An 11,930-nucleotide genomic window follows, 5' to 3' on the forward strand; every position below is an offset into this window, starting at 1 on the left:
TGTTTGTTCATACACACTTGCTGGTGGTGGTAGTGGTGGTTCATCAAGAAAGTCCTGTACTTACCACGCTGAGAGGTCAGTCCTCAGGTAACCTTATGAGTGCTATTGGCTTAGACTCCTACATCCAGGTTGTCCCTCAGAGCAGAGGCAGGGCTGGTAATGGTGCCAGAGTAGGCCTTTGCCATCAGTTTCTGTGCTGAGCATTGGGAAGACCTAGACACAAGCCACAGTGGTATCAGCATTAAAAAGGACTCTGCACTGAATTAGCAGCTACTGACTAGGGGCTCTTTACACTCCTGTTGGGATATTGGAGTTGGGTTGAGTGCATAGGTTGGAGTTCAGTTATTTTTAGCTGCCAGAGTTAGAGCCCTAGGGGTGAGGCCTGATGTAAAAGTCTTTCTTCCTGGTGGTTGCCCCCACCTGTCATTTCTGACTTTCATCTCCCTGTTATCACTGACATTGAAAAGCCATTTTAGAGCAGGAGCTTGGTCTTTTTTTTTTTTTTTTTTTAGACGGAGTCTCGCACTGTCACCCAGGCTGGAGTGCAGTGGCACAATCTCGGCTCACTGCAAGCTCCGCCTCCCGGGTTCACGCCATTCTGTCTCAGCCTCCCGAGTAGCTGTGACTACAGGTACCTGCCACCACGCCTGGCTAATTTTTTTGTATTTTTAGTAGAGACGGGGTTTCACCGTGTTAGCCAGGATGGTCTCGATCTCCTGACCTCGTGATCTGCCCACCTTGGCCTCCCAAAGCGCTGCGATTACAGGCATGAGCCACCATGCCTGGCCCTCCATGAGCAGCTTCCTACCTGCCTAGTCATGATGTTGTCTTCATCGTGAAGAAGTTGTGATGAAGATAACTGTTCATCTTCTGCTGTGTAACTTTACCTTTTTCTTTTTTCAACAGCAATGGCACTGTCAGATCTAGGACAGGAAACTGGGAAAGGCATTGTAGTGGCTAACAATACAAATTCTGGAAACTGAATCCTGGCCCCGCCACAAACAAGTTACTTATTTTTTCTGTGCCTCAATTTCCTTGTCTGTAAAAGTGGATGATAATAGTATCTAGCCCATAGAGTTATTGTGAAGAGTAAATGAGTTAACATGTACAAGGTGTGCAGAAGAGTATCTACATGTAAATAAACATTATGTAAATGTTTGCTAATAATAATGGTCATAGACATTATCCTATTCAAACAGAAGAAATAGTAGAGCTAGTAAATCAACATTACATTGATTTACTAAAATAGTGATTGAGTACCTACTATATGTCAGGGTCTTTTCTAGGTCAGTAAAACAATGTTGACTGTGACAGACACAATCCCTTTTCTCATGGAGCTTACGGATGAGTGGGGCACAGACATTAACATTTACACAAGTATATAAGGCAACTCTTCTATTAGGAAGTTGAGCCTTGACCCAGATTTCAGACAATCTTATGACTTCCAGAACATGGTAGGAATAGTGCCCCCACCCTTTTTTTTAAAAGCGAGTGTTCTGGTTACCTAATGCTGTTTAGCAAGCTGCCCTCAAAATTGGTGACTTAAAGTAGCAATCATTTATTTGCTCAGAATTCCGCAGTTGGGGCAGGGCTTAGCAGGGATAGTGCATCTCTGTTCTGTGTAGCAACTGCTAGGGTGGCTTCCCTAGGGCTGGAGGACCCACTTCCAAGTTGGGTCACTCATATACTGGCTGTTACTGGCTGGGAGCTCCGCTGGGACCTCTCCTTCATGTGGCTAAGTTGGGCTTCTTATAGCATGGCAGCTGGATCCTTTGAACAGGAGCACCCCAAGAGGATAGGCCACAATGTGTAAGCAGTTATTAAGGCTCTGCTTGCATTGTACTTGTTAATGTCCCATTGGTAAAAGCCAGTCACTCAGCCAAGTCCAGTCAATGTGGAAGGGGACTATGCAAGTTTAGGAATTCTGAAAGGTGAGAATCAATTAGGTCTACTAAAGTAATTGGCTACCACAGAGAGAAAGGCTAAGTATACATTTTCTAAAAAATTTTGTGTTCTTTTTTTTTCTTTAATCATGTATGCTATATCCTCTTCTCTCTAAAATATCCAAGAAGTCACACAGGTGAAAAGTAAAGTCTCTTGTGAATCAAAGCCCTTTGGAGGGTGGTTAAAATTTTTGTTATAGGCCTCATAATTTAGGAGCAATATTATTCTATGAAAGCAGAAGTTTTACTGTGGTTAAACGTATGGTGAAGACAGTTGTTGAAATTGTATTATTTTCACATAGAGAGCTGGAGCTTTGCTTGTGAAAAGAATGACAAAGTAGGAGTGTCTTGGGGTTGTCTGAATGGTGTAAATGTGTAGACATTCAAATTTGTTGTCAAGAGGAACCAAACCATGCTCAGGAAAATGCCACTGGACGTCCAGTCTGAAGTGCAGTAAGAAAGACAAGTGGGAGAAAGAGCAGCAATGCAATATTGGAAAGACTGGCAGTAAGGAGACTGCAGGTTCAGGAGAGTGGAACGGCTCAGCACTGAGGCTGTGAAAGGTGAGAGTGTGCTGCCGCTGTCCTCAGTAGACTGAAAGCTCCTTAAGGGGAAGAGCTGTGTCTGGCTTGTTGACTCAACATGGACCCCACTGCGTGACACAGAGAAGGCACTCTAAGTGTTTGATGAATGGATACATTTAAAGAAAGGCAGAATTGGAAATCATTCCCTCTCTTTAAGATTCTGGTGCCATAAAATAATTAGAGTAACCTTTTTAAAAATATGGCGCTTCGGGCGGGCGCGGTGGCTCACGCCTGTAATCCCAGCACTTTGGGAGGCCGAGGCGGGTGGATCACAAGGTCAGGAGTTCGAGACCAGCCTGGCCAAGATGGTGAAACCTCGTCTCTACTAAAAATAAAAAATTAGCCGGGCGTGGTGGCGGGCGCCTGTAATCCCAGCTACTCGGGAGGCTGAGGCAGGAGAATTGCTTGAACCTGGGAGGTGGAGGTTGCAGTGAGCCGAGATCGTGCCACTGCACTCTAGCCTGGGCGACAGAGGGAGACTCCATCTCAAAAAAAAAAAAAAAAAGCGCTTTACTGATTAAAATCCTTTAATGGTTTCTCATTTCACCCAGATATCCACATGACTTTCTTCTTCTTTCCGGTCTGTGCTCAAGAGAGGCCTCCCACACTACCAATACATCCTCACCACTTTTTTTTTTCTTTTTTTTGAGATGGAGTCTCACTCTGTCACCCAGGCTGTAGTGCAGTGGCACGATCTCAGCACACTACAATCTCTGCCTCTCAGGTTCAAGCAATTTTCATGCCTCAGCTTCCCAAGTAACTGGGATTACAGGCGTGCACCACCACGCTCTGTTAATTTTTGTACTTTTTAGTAAAGACGGGGTTTCACTATGTTGGCCAGGCTGCTCTCAAACTCCTGAGCTCAGGCAATCCACCTGCCTTGGCCTCCCAACATGCTGGGATTACAGGTGTTAGTCACCGCGCCCGGCCATCCTCACCACTTTCTATATCCCACTTGTTTTTTCTTTATAGCATTTATCCTCACATGACCTGTATCTTTCTTTTCTTATGGTCTGCCTCACCCATTTAGACTGTAAGATCCTTGAAAGCAGGAACTTTTTTTTTTTTTGGAATGAAGTTTCACTCTTGTTGCCCAGGCTGGAGTACAATGGCGTGATTTTGACTCACCGCAACCTCTGCCTCCCAAATTCAAGCGATTCTCCTGCCTCAGCCTCCTGAGTAGCTGGGATTACAGGCACCCGCCACCATGCCCGGCTAATTTTTGTATATTTAGTAGAGATGGGGTTTCACCATGTTGACCAGGCTGGTCTTGAACTTCTGACCTCAGGTGATCCACTCGCCTCAGCCTCCCAAAGTGCGGGGATTACAGGCATGGGCCACCACGCCCGGCGAATGCAGGAACTTTGTTTTGTTCACTGTGGTAGCCCCAGCTCCTAGAGTGATTCCTGACATGTAGAAGTTGCTCAGAGTTGAATGAATGAATGAATGCACCAGCCAATGGAGAGCTAGAGTTGCTTTGGTTTCATCTGACTGGAGGCCAAGACCCTGAGACTGTGGAATGTGGGTATCCGTGTGGGCTCCTATAGCCATGTCTCTCCCACTTGACTAGTAAGAGGAGCTGGTCTGACAGTGCCAAGAGCCTAGGCCCTCCTATTCTGGGAACTACTATTGCCTGTCTGTGATTGTGAGATTGAGGGCCCGGATACCGTAAGGTTCTTATGGTTTGGAGATGGTGCAGAAGGCAGCCCCATCAGTCTTTAAAGTAGCCAGAGAAGTTTTCTAAGTTTCAACCCAGGACTCTTGACTGAATGGGTTCAAGAAATGGAAGGAAAGGCCCTGTGTTTGGGCAAATAGGCAAGGAGAGAGTGGTAGATGAGATTAGAGAGATGGACAAGAACTTCTGTAAAACTGACCAAACAAGGGAGTTTATTCTTAATTTGATGAGCATTGGTAAAGGATTTAAGCAGGGGAGTGACATGATCAGGTTTGTTTGTCTTTTGAATTTTTTTCCCTTTTCTTTTCTTTATTATTATTTTTTTTAGAGACAGGGTATCGCTCTGTTACCTGGGCTGGAGGACTGGAGTGCAGTGGCATAATCATGGTTTACTGCAACCTTGGACTTCTGGGCTCAAGCAGTCCTCTTTCCTCAGTCTCTCAAGTAGCTGGGATCACGGGCACATACCACCGTGCCCGGCTAAGTTATTTATTTTTTATAGAGACAGGGTCTCACTTTGTTGCTCAGCCTGGTCTCAAACTTCTGGTCTCAAACAGTCTTCCTGCCTCGGCCTCCTAAAATTCTGGGATTACAGGCATGTGAAATATTTTCTCTAGTTGCAGTGTGATTGGATTGGAGGGGAAAAGAGTGAATTAGGGAGAAAAGAAAGAATAACATTCCAGAAAGAATAGCACGAACATCAAGGAACTCAATATACTGATGTATTGGGATGGGGGAAAGGGTAGGAAGTTCCATATTGCTGGTACAAGGCTGGGACTAAAGAGGTGGTGGAAGGCAAGGCAGGTTAAGTAAGTTAGAAGGCATTCCTGTGCCTTTCTTCTTAATGTTTATAAGAAATTTCAGGATAGACCACTGTAAGATCTGTGATTTACACCGATCAGCATTGCTGAATTGAAATAAAATTTTCACACAAACCACCAATGATATGAATGTCAGTGCTTGGGATTACAGTAATCATCTCCTAAACTCTTAAAAATTAGATCCTTGAAAGAGTTAAGAGTTAATTCGATTCAAGAAATCAGCACATAGTGGGAGAAGTTAACCAGTCCTAAAAGCAGGAGTTGAAAATAATAGAGGGTAAATTATAGTTGGAAGATTTTAAAGTGAATTTACAGGGTGTAGTTTATGGATACCTCATCATGTTTACACTGTAATGTATAGAACAGAACTGCTCAACTGGTGTCCCAATTACAGGTATGATTACCAAGAATTTGAAAAGATTATCATTAAAAAATCATAATCAGGCCTACGAGGTGGCTCACGTCTATAATCCCAACACTTTGGGAGGTAGAGGCGGGTGGGCCACCTGAGGTCAGGAGTTCGATACCAGCCTTGCCAACATGGCAAAACCCTGTCTCTACTAAAAATACAAAAATTAGCCGGGCATGGTGGCACATGCCTGTAATCCCAGCTACTGGGGAGGCTGAGGCAGGAGAATTGCTTGAACCAGGGAGGTGGAGGTTGCAGTGAGCCAAGATCGTGCCACTGCACTCCAGCCTGGATGACAGAGTGAGACTCCATCTCAAAAAAAACAAAACAAAACAAAACAAAAACATAATCAGAAGCTGTGTGTGGTGGTTCACACCTGTAATTCCAGCACTTTGGGAGGCCGAGGCTGGAGGACTGCTTGAGGCCAAGAGTTTGAGACCAGCCTGGGTAACACAGTGAGACCCTGTCTCTAATTTAAAAAAAAAAAAACTTAGTCAGAAATTGTATAGCTATTTTATCACGAAACCTTAATGTCATAAAGGTTATATTTACAGAAATATGCTCAATTTCCTCATCAAAAAAATCTAAAAATATTTTACTTGGATATGTAGCCAAAATCAACGTTATTTTCCCCAACACTTTGTTTTTTATTTATATTATTATATATAATTATAAAGAAAAAATAAGGAAATTTTTTTCACCAAGCTCCTCATAGGCCTCCCCTCAGATTTACCCCCATGTGTTCTGCAAATATTAGAATTTTATCTTTGTGCCATGACATAACGAAGTTGGGAAGCAGTAGGAGGTTAACTTATCTAAAAAGTAAATACAATGATATCATTAGAAAATAAGAGGAGTCCATTAGGTTGGATCCCCCCAGAGCAGACACTGTCACAAGGATTTGGAATGCCGATACTTTGGAGATGATCCCAAGAATTACCAGTAGGGGAGTGAAGAAGTGAGACAGGGATGGGAAGGAAACCAGCAGAGGGTGGGTTGATAGGCAGGGTACCCCTCTGGGCAGCCTGGGCTCAGTCTTGGTGGGGAGCGTTGGGGAGACAGTGTAGTACACACATCAAAGTTGTTTCACCCTAGGGGTGAGAAAACATGTTTACCTACTTTTTTTTTTAATATCATTTTCATTACGCTCAGTAGCATAAATCCCCTCACTTTAGACCTGTATATGGTCAGAGAAGGCAATGTCGCAGTTCTTGCAGTAAGAAGTTTTTGGATATATGAAACATGCAGCTAAATTTATGTTTCGCTAGATTTTCATTCTATCACCACTAAATAACTTTTATGATTTGGCATCAGACCTAGGACTGCCTATAGAAAAGAGTATGTTTTGTCTTGTCCAGTTGATGCTGCCCCCAAATATCCCTTAAGTCAGTGAACTTCTGTCCCTTCCTTCAGGCTGCCAACGTCCTTTGCACTGCATCAGTAAACTGCTAACTGCTTTCCACTTTTCTGCTTTTGCCATCCCCACTAGTCCATTCTTGCTCACAGCAGCCACAATGACCTTCATAAAATGAACATCAAATATGTCACTTCCTAACTAACTCTTCAGGGGTTTTTCAATGAATGATGAATCCCTATACAGTTCTTAAATGGTTTACTATTGTCCTTGCTCAGGCCTCCTTATCTTCCTTTCACTAACTCCATTGGATTTTCACCTCCACTGGACTTCTAGCAACTCTAAAAAAATAATCTAAAAGCCCTGCTATTGGGCCTTTGTACATGCTCTTTCCTCAGTTTGGATCACAGACCTAGAATATTTTTCCATCAAGTCTTCATGTGTTTGTTTCCTTTCTGTCTTTCTGGACTCAGTTTAATTGTCCCTTCCTCAGATAGGCCTTTCTTTCTTTCTTTTTTTTTTTTGAGACGGAGTCTTGCTCTGTCGCCCAGGCTAGAGTGCAGTGGTGCAATCGAGGCTCACTGCAAGCTCCGCCTCCTGGGTTCACTCCATTCTCCTGCCTCAGCCTCCCGAGTAGCTGGGACTACAGGCACCTGCCACCTCGCCCGGTTAATTTTTTGTATTTTTAGTAGAGACGGGGTTTCACCGTGTTAGCCAGGATGGTCTCGATCTCCTGACCTCGTGATTCACCTGCCTCGGCCTCCCAGAGTGCTGGGATTACAGGTGTGAGCCACCGCACCCGGCCAGATAGGTCTTTCTTGATGCCCTCACAACCCTCTCCCTCCCTACTGTTTCTCTGGAGAACTCTGACTAATACCACTTTCCCCAAATGCCAAAACAAAATGAGGTGTCCCAGCTATACTCTCTCTCAGAATTTCATATTTTTCCTTCTGAGCAAGTCTCTGGACCAGGCAACCACAGCCTCTGGCTTCACCTGCTTTTCCCTTAGATCAGGTAGGTACTCTGCCTCCAACTGCTTTTCCCTTAGAGCAGGAGTCTCCAAATCTTAAAGAAAGAAGGGCTTTCAGGGGGCCAGACAGGTTATATAAGTGAGTGGGTGGAAACAGTGGCAAACTGGAGAGCACATGGCAGCTATTCACAATTCTAGCTATTTGTTGTTAGACTTGGCTAGATTTATTGATTTTTCCCCCAAGAGATCAGGAATCCTGATTTTTAAAAAAATTTCTTTTTATTAAAATTTTTTTATAGAGAGAGGGTCTTGCTATGTTGGCTGGGCTGATCTTGAACTCCTGGCTTCAAGCAATCCTCCTGACTCATCTTCCCAAATGCTGGGATTACAGACATGAGCCACTGAGCCCAGCCAGAATCTGGGTTTTCATGTGCGATGTCATTTCTAACTGTTGGAATTAAAACAAACAAACAAACAACAAAACCCTGAGCAGAGTAGCCAAAAACAATCTTGAAAAAAAAAAAGAATAAAGTTCTTATACTTCCTGATTTCAAAAAGTATTAGAAAGCTATAGTAATCAAAACAGTGTGGTACTAGTATAAAGACAGACATACAGACTGATGGAATACAATAGAAATCCCAGAAGTAAATCCTTGCATAAATGATTAAATGATATTCAATAAGTATGTCAATACCATTCAGTGACGAAAGGGCAGTCTTTTCAACAAATGGTATTGCTAAAATCTGGGTATCCACATGCAAAAAATTGAAGTTGGAGCCTTACCTTACATAGTACAGAAAATGAACTCAAGGCCAGGCACAGTGTCTCACACCTGTAATGTCAGCACTTTGGGAGGTTGAGGCAGGAGGATTGCTTGAGCCCAGGAGTTCAAGATAAGCCTGGGCAACATAGCAAGACCTCTGTCTCTATAAAAAAAAAAATTAGCCAGTCTTGTTGGGACATGCCTGTAGTCTCAGCTACTTGGGAGGCTGAGGTGGGAGGATTGTTTGAGTCTGTGTGGTCAAGGCTGCAGTAAGCTGTGATTGCATCACTGCACTCCAGCCTGGGCGACAGAGCAAGACTCTGTCTCACAAAAAAAACAAAAACAAAAAACAAAAAAACAAAACCACACCTCAAAAATGGATCAAAGACCTAAACATAAGACCTAAAACTATAAAACTCTTAGAAGAAAACATAAGGGAAAAGCTTCATGACAGATTTGGCTATGGAAAACAGTGTGACAGTTCCTCAAAATATTAGAAATGGAATTACCATATAATCCAGCAATTTCACTTCTGTGTATATATTCAAAATAATTGAAAGAAGAATTTTTAAAAATTGTTTCACATTAAAAACAAATTTCAATGGCTTTAGGGGTACAAATGGTTTTTGGTTTCATGGATGAATTGTATAATGGTGAAGTCTGAAATTTTAGTGTACCTATCACCCGAGTAGTAGTTACACCCAATATGTAGTTTTTTAAAATCTCTCATCTTCCTCCCACTCTCTCCGCTTCTGAATCTCCAATGTCCATTATACCACTCTGTATGCCTTTACATAACCAAAGCTTAGCTGCCAATTATAAGTGAGAACATGTGGTATTTGGTTTTCCATTCCTGAGTTACTTCACTTAGAAAAATGGCCTCCAGTTCCATTCAAGTTGCTGCAAAAGACATTATTTCATTCTTCTTTATGGCTGAGTAGTATTCCATGGTATATATGTACGACATTTTCTTTATGCACTCATCAGTTCATGGGCATTTAGGTTGGTTCCATGTTTTTGCAATTGCAAATTGTGAAAACAGGATCTTGAAGAGATATTTATACACTCATGTTCATAGCAGCATTATTCACAATAGCCAAATGGTGGAATATCCATGGATGGATGAATGGATAAAGTATGGTGTGTACATGCAATGGAGTGTTATTCAGCTTTAAAAAGGAACTTTTTACACATGATACAATGTGGATGAAACTTGAGGACATTATATTAAGTGAAATAAGCCAGTCGCAAAAGGGCAAATACTGTCTGATTTTACTTATATGAGGTACCTAGAGTGGTCAGACTCATGAAAACTGTAAGTAGAATGGTGGTTGCCAGGTGTTGGGGGAGGGAAAATAGGGAGCTATTTAATCGATACGGAGTTTTTTTTTTTGAGGCAGAGTCTTGCTCTATCGCCCAGGCTGGAGTGCAGTGGAGTGATCTTGGCTCACTGCAACCTCTACCTCCCGGGTTCAAGCAATTCTCGTGCTTCAGCCTCCCAAGTAGCTGGGACTACAGGCGAGTTCCGCCACCCCAGGCTGGTCTCAAACTCCTGACCTCAGGTAATCCACCTGCCTCGGCCTCCCAAAGTGCTGGGATTACAGGTGTGAGCCACCGTGCCTGGCCAACTTTCAGTTTTTCAAGATGAAAAAGTTCTGGTGATTAGCATGGCAATATGAAGTTCCTGAAAGTCTTAACTGCCTGCCATACCTTTAGCTATGCATTGTGCCATGTGATCTTGCTTTTCTGGCCACTAATACACTATAGACAATGGACTAGGCCTAACAAGCAGGACATGGAAACTCTGCCCAATTTTGCACATTATATAGTGAATGATGTAATTAGAATGATCCAATCCAACTTTTGGATGCAAGACACACAAAGGCAGGTCAAGGAAGCACCCTTAACCAAGAGGGATGCTTAATTCTGAGGGAACAACAAAACTGGTCAGGTCACCAGAGTTGCCTCTTTTTATCTCGAGCAGTTGTGAACAACATTCCTCAGCTGTAAGGCCTGTGTGGCTGCTGAGATGCTGCTTGTGTTTTCCCACTTCCTCATATGACCCTAATATAAACCTTGTTATATTATATATTGTTAGCATCTTCTCTGCTAACAAAAGCAAGCCTGTCCTCTGTGTTTCTTGTAAGATCCTCCCACCTTCTGTCTTGAAGGCTCTGATAGCTCCAGCATACCATTAAGTCTCTGCTTTTCCATGGAAGGAAACAATACTCCACCTTGATGAAGAATGTGACTCCTTAAGGCCCAATTTTGTTAAAGAAAAGATTATTCAATGATACTTGCTGAAGCAAGGTAAGGAAGACTTTATTCAGGAACTTCATGATAGGTATATAGAGCTCACTGCAACAGGGTTTTGCAGTGGAAGAGAGATTGGGCTCAACTCCAAACAGCAGCATGGGCAAGGGGGCGTTTATGGCCAAGGAGCTGTGTAGGGGTCAGTGGATGGAAAATTACTAAGAGGAAACATCGGGGTAAAGGAGTTTCTGGCTAAATAGACCTAACAGGATTCTTGCTGGAGACAGGCCAAGGTAATCAGACATCATCTGGGGGATAGTGGAGAATAAGGAACCTGATCAGATATTGAGAATAACCACATAAGGCGGGGTGGTGGTGGTGGTTCTTGCTAAACTGACTTAGCCAGGGTCTGTGCTAAAACTGGATTTTACAGGGAAGTGCACAGATGGGCCTAGCAGAAAATTCAGAAACCTAATTCAACCAAAGAATCTTTGCCAGTGTGTTGTACTTGAGAAAAATTATAAACTATACTTTTACCCCCGAGATAGGGATTGTTCCTTCTGCCAAAATGCCTTTGAATAATTGCAATATGATTCTTAGGGAACGTTCTGGAAGTGCTGTAAAAAATCAGTACACGCATCTTATCCCTGCATCCTGCTTTTTTTCTCCCGGATTGACCCTCAGTTCATTTAGTGTAGACAGCACTACAAAAATCTTAACAGGTTTCCCTGCCTCTTACCCCTCCATTCTTTCCTCCCTGCACAAAGGAGAAAGCGGACTGTAGTTTAAAAAGCAAGTGGCAGTGCTACAGCAGGTTGTCTGCAGCAGGAGAGATAGCCTTAAAGGTTGTGAACATCTCCTTATGGAGTATCGAGAAGCTGCACAGCCACCTAGAAACGTCCACAGAGGGATTGGGTCTGAAATGTCACCCAATTCAGAGACTGTGAGGCAGTGACAGGCGAGTGGTCCTCAGGTAGAGAGATGCTGAGAGAGCTGGTCCCCACAGCCATAACTGCCAGGATCCTCACTTGGACCACGGCCCAGAGAGAACCCAATTGGGGCGGACGCTTTTTGATCTGGGAACTGGGCAAGATTCTTTCAGCCAATCCGTTAGAGAGGTGCTGGTGACGTTACTGGCCGCGTTACAGCCGGCCTCT

This window comes from Pongo pygmaeus, chromosome 13 (assembly GCF_028885625.2).
Source record: "Pongo pygmaeus isolate AG05252 chromosome 13, NHGRI_mPonPyg2-v2.0_pri, whole genome shotgun sequence".
Classification (NCBI taxonomy): Eukaryota; Metazoa; Chordata; class Mammalia; order Primates; family Hominidae; genus Pongo; species Pongo pygmaeus.